The sequence below is a fragment of the Electrophorus electricus genome, chromosome 2, assembly GCF_041902795.1.
Source record: "Electrophorus electricus isolate QZ-2024a chromosome 2, ASM4190279v1, whole genome shotgun sequence".
Lineage (NCBI taxonomy): Eukaryota > Metazoa > Chordata > Actinopteri > Gymnotiformes > Gymnotidae > Electrophorus > Electrophorus electricus.
The window spans coordinates 31,057,740-31,064,903 of NC_137498.1; positions in this window are offsets into that span (position 1 = coordinate 31,057,740).

Here is a 7,164-nt window from a genome sequence, read left to right on the forward strand (position 1 = left end):
TGCATAAGTGAGGTTGCACATTTTTTAGGTGTGTTCAGTCACCTAGGGAAATCCCTGCCTCACTTAGCAGAGCAGACCAGACTCTTCAGAGATTTACCAGGATAGGGAAAATATTCATGTGAGGAAGTGCTTAGAAGAAACATGGCAAGAAGTAAAATAAAAGCTAAGTACCACACCAGGACGTGCACCGTAGAAAGTCCTAGCTGAAGCAGCTGTGTTGGCTCATGCATCTTCATTTAGGTTGGGCACATCTCTTCTATAAACAAAGGAAAACCAGTGGGTGAGACCTGTTGCCTGTGCTTTCAACCATGAGCAGCACAGAACCAAAATGTGCCCCAAGGAATCTCACCACTTGAACATGTGAAGGATGTGTCAGAATACACATAAAAACAATTTGCAAGCCAATGGTTTTGCTCCTAAGAAACCTAGCTGCAAACAGAAACATAGCTGCAATCCCCCGTGAACATAGTGTCTTGGGGGACTGGCACAGGATCTGACACAGGGGTCTGCATTCTGGAAGAGGAATCCAATCTGGACGTGCATGAAGTGATGTCTAGAATACTTGTAGCAGAAAAAAGACCAAAAATACCATTGAAATATTGAAATATAGCGAAAAAGATGAAGTCCTGTTGAAGCTAAAGAAATTCCTTACTGAAGAATGGCCAGATACACTCAGAATTAATGTTCCTGTGTTTTTCTGTTGAGTTCATAGAATAAAATGGGTAACTGATAAAACACAAGAGATTACCAATGCTAATGCTTCTGAATTTTAAATTTACACACTGCAGCAGAGGACATTTGATATTTACCATTACAGGATATGCAACGTATCTCCTATAAAGCACAACAAACTTATACACACGCACGCATGCACACACACACAAATTATAGCTAAAATATTTAACAAACAGAAAGGATATTTTCACTCATGCTGCATTTGGAGCAGAAAAATTACAAAAAGCTTGCAGTTGTCTGTCTATATGGAGCTTATCAGATTTTGTTCTTAACAAGTCATTAACTGCTAATCAACTGAAAGGTTGTTTTTGAAGAGAAAAAATGGCAACCCAACACTTCTTTACTGAATTCTGTCTACTGTTATCTTTCAGAGCTTCTTAGTGGGAAAAAGATTATGATTGGCCAGTGGTTTGTGGGGGAGCTGATAATTGATTCTCATTGATGCAGCAATGTTATAGATGCTACAAAACTGATAGGGTTCCAATCACTGAAGTGTCTATCCACACTATTGGAGAGTACTGCCTCAGTGTATGCCTCGGAGTATGAGGGACAACTTCTACATTGACTGTAGGAATTGAACAAAGCAGTCAATATGTGTGTCCAGGTCAATTAAACAGTTTAAAGCAAGGATGAACATTGCATAGACCAATCCCTTACTGTACTGAGCAATCCCTAGCTGAACTGTTCAAGGTCAATATAGGTAATACCACTGTTCCAGTCACTCTCATTGCTGAACCCAGGTTGGACAAACAGAAACTCTGAAAAGAGCAATAGACTGGTTGTGAAAAAAAAAAAAAATTTAACAGGAGACACAGAGCTCATGATCTAACATGTCTGAATCTAGGATAATATGGCCAGGTGAAATAAAAAGGAACTTTCATCTCAGGAACAGATCAGCCCAGGACATATATCACACCCCACAAGACTGTCCTGAGGAGAAACAGTTCATCTTGTGACAATGTCAGTTGTACTTGAAGAACAAACCGGCTTTTGTGATGGTTTGCCTGACAGCAGTGCATATCAATGATGATGCCATCTCACACCAGGCCCCATCTTGTCTGCCAGCGGCTGAAGCAGAGAGAAGACATTCGGAAACAGAACTGCATCCTCAAAAATATAAGCAAAAAAATGTTTCTTTTTTTTTATCTCAGAAAAGGAGATGTGGCATTATGTGATTACACCATTATATGCAAACACAGTGGCATTTGCAGCCTAGGGAATTATGGGAGCTCCATGCTTACAGAAGTTGAATGTTATAGCTGCTATTCAACAAAGCCAGAGGCATTTGTATGCAAGCCTGTCACACTCGTCTTTGTGTCTGGAGCTCATCTAACACAACACATTCAACACCTGAGGGGCAGCCTGTTAGGACACTATTAAACTCCTGTCAATCAAATTCTGTGATAATCATTTCCACACAATGATATTCACCATATGATTACTACAATTGTTTGTACCTCTGAATTCAGGAATATGATCATCAATCTCCTATACTGCCCCACAGACTCTTCATCATCCAAGACAGGAATGCTATAAATATAACTAATTTCTTGCTTCTAAGAAACACCTATTTGGGAAGCCTGAACTTGTCATTTGACAAGGCTTTTTGTGATGTTTGCTCATGGCTACAGCAGCCTAGGCATATAGAGGAAAATATCACATTAAATACAAACCTTTACACAGAATAACAATGCAAGAGGATATTTGGAGAAAGGTTTTCACTGAAGCTCAGGCAGAATACATGAGGGCCATGAGACTGCACCTACACAATGGGGTTGATTGAATAATTTCAAAAGAGCATGTGGAGACTGGGTTGAAGGACATACTGCTAACTATCTAACAAAAGCTATACATATTTCGATACAAAGATTTCACCTGGACATTCCTTGTCTCAATGTCTGTGGACTTGCTGTATCTAAGTTAAATAAACACTTAATGTAGGCCTATCTTATAATTGCCATGTTGCTGGAGAGCAATAGGGTTTACCTAGACTCAATTTCCATGTGACAATACCTAAAAGAAAAAGACCCATGGCTCTGCATACAGCCCTCACATATGAGGAGGTTTTGCATGTGCAGAATAAGCCAGCTATTTTCTACTCACAAATTGAACAACAAAAAGACACGATAAGGCGGGGTTTGTTGCCTTCCTCCATCACCCATGGTGCAACCAGCCAATCAGCTTCTGCCACTCCTGAATTCCATAGTGAAACTGCAGCTAGGGATCACCGTGCTTATAGAGTGCAAATACATCTTCCATTCAAACTAACAGCAGTAAGCTCCAAGATGTCAGTGAATTTTGGGTCACATGCTAGCCAAGCATTTTCTGTGGCTTAACGGGCCTTCCAAGTGCCTGGAATATTGTTTGTTTTATCTTCAACAGGCAGATGGTAAAGAAATGCTGGATATGGTAATTGAGGAACAAATACAACTTACTGCACTTTCTCCGTCCCCTTCCTCATACTGGCCCTCAGTGTCAGGGTTGTTTTGTGGAACTCAGTGCAAGCCTGCTAGGTCAACGCTCCAGCCTAAAGAGTGGTAAAAAAAACTTTTCACTTTGCCTATGCAGGACATTGTACAACAACTGAAAAATGGATAGACATTTGTAAGACAATCATCCTGCTAAACTCATTTGGTTTGACAGCTCTGTGAATAATAGTGGTGCTCTACAGTATATCATTCTTTACTCTTCATCACAGTAATGGCCTTTGCAACTTATATTGCACAAGGCTGCAACATGCAAATTAACCCTATAACAAATTGCTTTTTTGTTATTGTGTGCAGTAAGCATCTTGACTACTCACATGAGATAAGGTTTTGTATGTCTTTTGATGAATTACACATAATCAAACACACATACAAAAAGTGCAAAAATAATGCATTCAACTTTTTAACAGGTTATATCTTAACAGTTCAGCAGTACGATATAATATATTGTAAAGCACATCACAATGTCAGCATGTGGCAATATATTAAAAGTTTATTTTAATTTAAAAATTTTGTATTTTAATTCACATCATGAAACATTAAATAGCAACCTTAAACATTTGTTATATTACCTAATATATATCATATCTATTATGTGTTTTGTATGATTAAACAATGATGGTATGTTAAATTTAATAAACAAAACAGACCCCAGAAGTTAATTTTAACTGAATTATCCTTAGTAACCTGTTATTGTAATCCAGACCTTTTGTAGCTGTCACTGCTCCAACACACCCAGGTTAAAACCAGGAAGGACTTGACCACCATCTGCGCTGAATCAGCCTATAACATGCAGGATGAGGCCTGTATTAGTAGCTATCTCTTTCTTCACACCACCCCTTTCAACTGAAAATACTCTGCCGTGGGAGGCAGTGAGATATCCTGACATTATCTTATCACTGTGAATCACGGTCGGAGTTCCTCGTCATGGCAGACACAGAGAGAGAGAGACAGAGAGAGAGAGAGAGAGAGAGAGAGAGAGAGCGCATCACCCAGCCAGTGTGAGAGGGCCTGCATCACACTCCACACAGCCAGAGAAGCAGGGAGGTCAGCCCTGGGCATAACAGACCACACACGGTGCTTCACCAAGGACTTGAGGAGCTCCTGCTGCCAGACCACCAACAACCACACTGACATAAATGTTTACATTATGTTACGGGCTTTGTATCTGCTGGCGCATTTTGACTTTGCATCAGTTGCGAGCTGAAAATATTCAACTTGATGGCTGCAGTCAAAATAGACTATGATCACTACAAAAAATGAAACTTAACATTTGTCTTTGGCAATGGCAGAGAAAGAAGCTGGCAAGCTGAGAAATGTTACGGTGACCTCAAAGAAAAATTCAGTAACCTTTGACTAATCACAGAACATGTACAATTTCAGTCACAGTCAGACCCAATCTAACTGCATTCCCCATGTTGTTCAGTAATGGGCCCCAACTCGTTCCCTCTTGTCTCTCTTTTTTCTCCCTCCCTCTTTTGTTTTTTTTTCTCTCTCCGGTATGAAGGAGCTGAGTGTGGTGGAGTGGCTCCCTGAATCACTCTTCCTCGCAATGCTCAATGAGGAGGTTGATTTACACTCTCCCCTGGGATGCACTCCTCATCTGCCTCTTGAATTCTAAGCAGAAACTGAGTTTTTCTGTCTCTTTTCCCTGAACTAATACACTTATATTCTGCTTTTTTCACTGGCATTGTGTTGATGGATGTAAGGGGCAAGACAGGATCAAAAGGTAAAAGTACATTTGGCTTCAGCCTGATTTAGCTGTGACATGCAGCCAATTTCCTTCAGTCACAATGGCTCCATGGACTCACATAGCCACAATTCAAATCTATGAAACCATTCAGATCATGAAACAGCAGAGAGTAATCTCTGCCTTACTTCAGGGCAGTTTTAATGTATCCTCCACCCATACTAAAATACTCTTATCCGCTACTGACAAAACCGGACAGGTAAAAAGCCAGTCACTACCTGCAGACCAGCTTTTCAAGTTCAAGTTCAAGTTCAAGAGGTTTTATTGTCATTTCAGCTATATACAAGTACACAACAAAAACGAGACAATGTTCCTCCAGGACCATGGAACAACAGTGCAACAGACAACATGCTACACAAGTGCGAACAGTCCAATATAGTGCAAAATGTCATTAAATAAACATTAAATAAACACAGGACAGGACAAATACAAAATACAAAATGAGTAGACAGTGCAATTTAGTACAGTACACAGTACTGGGCATATGTAAAGTGAGTTGTGCATAGCAATCAGTGATATGCTACCCTGAACATAGCAGTCACCAGTAGCAGCCAGAACAGTTCAGAGTACAGTGCTGGTTTAGTACAGTACTCTAGCACCAAGTAGGATAATGTTCAAGACTGCAACAGGAGTGCATAGTTTATTTGTGTGACGTTTGACTTCAGCACTAGTCCGATGCAAAACAATGTGTGAGTGTGTGCATAGATATGTATGTATGTATGTATGTACGCATGTATGTGTGTGTGTGTGTGTGTGTGTGTGTGTATGTGTGTGTGTGTGTGTGTGTGTGAGACTGTCTATAAGCATGTATAAAAAAGGGAGGTGTTCAAGCCCAGTAAGCTCAACTTTCCAATCAGATGCTGAGGAACAATGGTGTTGAATGCTGAACTGAAGTCTATGAACAGCATTCTTACGTAGGTGCCCTTTTTATCCAGATGTGTGAGTGCCAGATGAAGTGTGGTAGAGATGGCATCATCTGTAGAGCGGTTGGGACGGTACGCGAACTGCAGGGGGTCCAGAGAAGGGGGAAGCTGGGTCTTGATGTGTCTCATGACACGTCTCTCAAAGCACTTCATGATGATGGATGTAAGTGCGATGGGACAGTAGTCGTTCATATTGCAGCAACAGAGATCTTCAAAAACAGGAAAGCCATCAACTCTTCAAGTTCTGGCAATAACAAGTTCTGCAAATTTGCTGTGGAACTATGGAGATCCAGTCTGATCAGATCCTTTCTGAATGCAGGAAGGAATGCTTTGTGAGATTCACAAAGAAATATGTTCCCTCTTCCTGTAAGTAAGGAATCCTTCTGTTGCAGTCACAGCATCAAAGTGATACTGTTCCTTGAAAATCTTTCGTCTGACAGTAAAACTCTGGAAATCAAGTTCAGTTTACACCATGAAGGTAGAGTCAAGCTGGATTTAAACAGAATCTGAGCTTTCTATGCAGCAACTTCAGAAGTTATTCCGCAGACAGGTGCAGTGATGTTTCTACTGCAGTAGACATCAGAGTTTCACCATTTCGACAAACTGGACCTTGGAGAAAACATGGCAACATCACATTATAACAAAGGTTGAACGTGATGTATTGTTATCATCGTCTGTTGGTTGTGTGTAGTCTGAACAGCACAGTCAGTGCTCTCTTGGCTGGTGTGATGAAGAAGTGGTTGCCAGCTGTGCTTTCTGAGGCTCACACACACACACACACAAACACACACACGCACACACACACAAAGTTTCGGTCCTACAAACAAACTTAACAGGCAGAGGCCCCATGGTTGGAGGCCCCTATTTAGAGCCACATTTAAGGATGAAAAGAGAAAACAGACACGATTCCTGTGACAGCCAACCGTAAAAGAAAAAGTGTACTGCCACGTGGCTCGGACAATCCTCACATGCAAATGAGCAAAATGTCTCAGGTGGCAGAAGTGCCTTCACATGCCTTGCTTGAAATGTGAGTTTTAGAGTCGCTTCTCTAAAAAAAAAGATCTGTGTTTCGGCCCGTCAATGGCTTTTTGCTTGCCTGAGTGCTTTCATCACACTGATAATAAAGCAATAAAGAAAGAAGTCATTACTTCTTCTAGTTGTTACTAGGAGCAGACTCTAGTGAAAGGTGCTGTGGCAATAATGCTACAACCAGTCTGTCTAATGCTCAAGGAGAAATGCTTTCAATGCAGAAAATCTGTCACTTAATCTA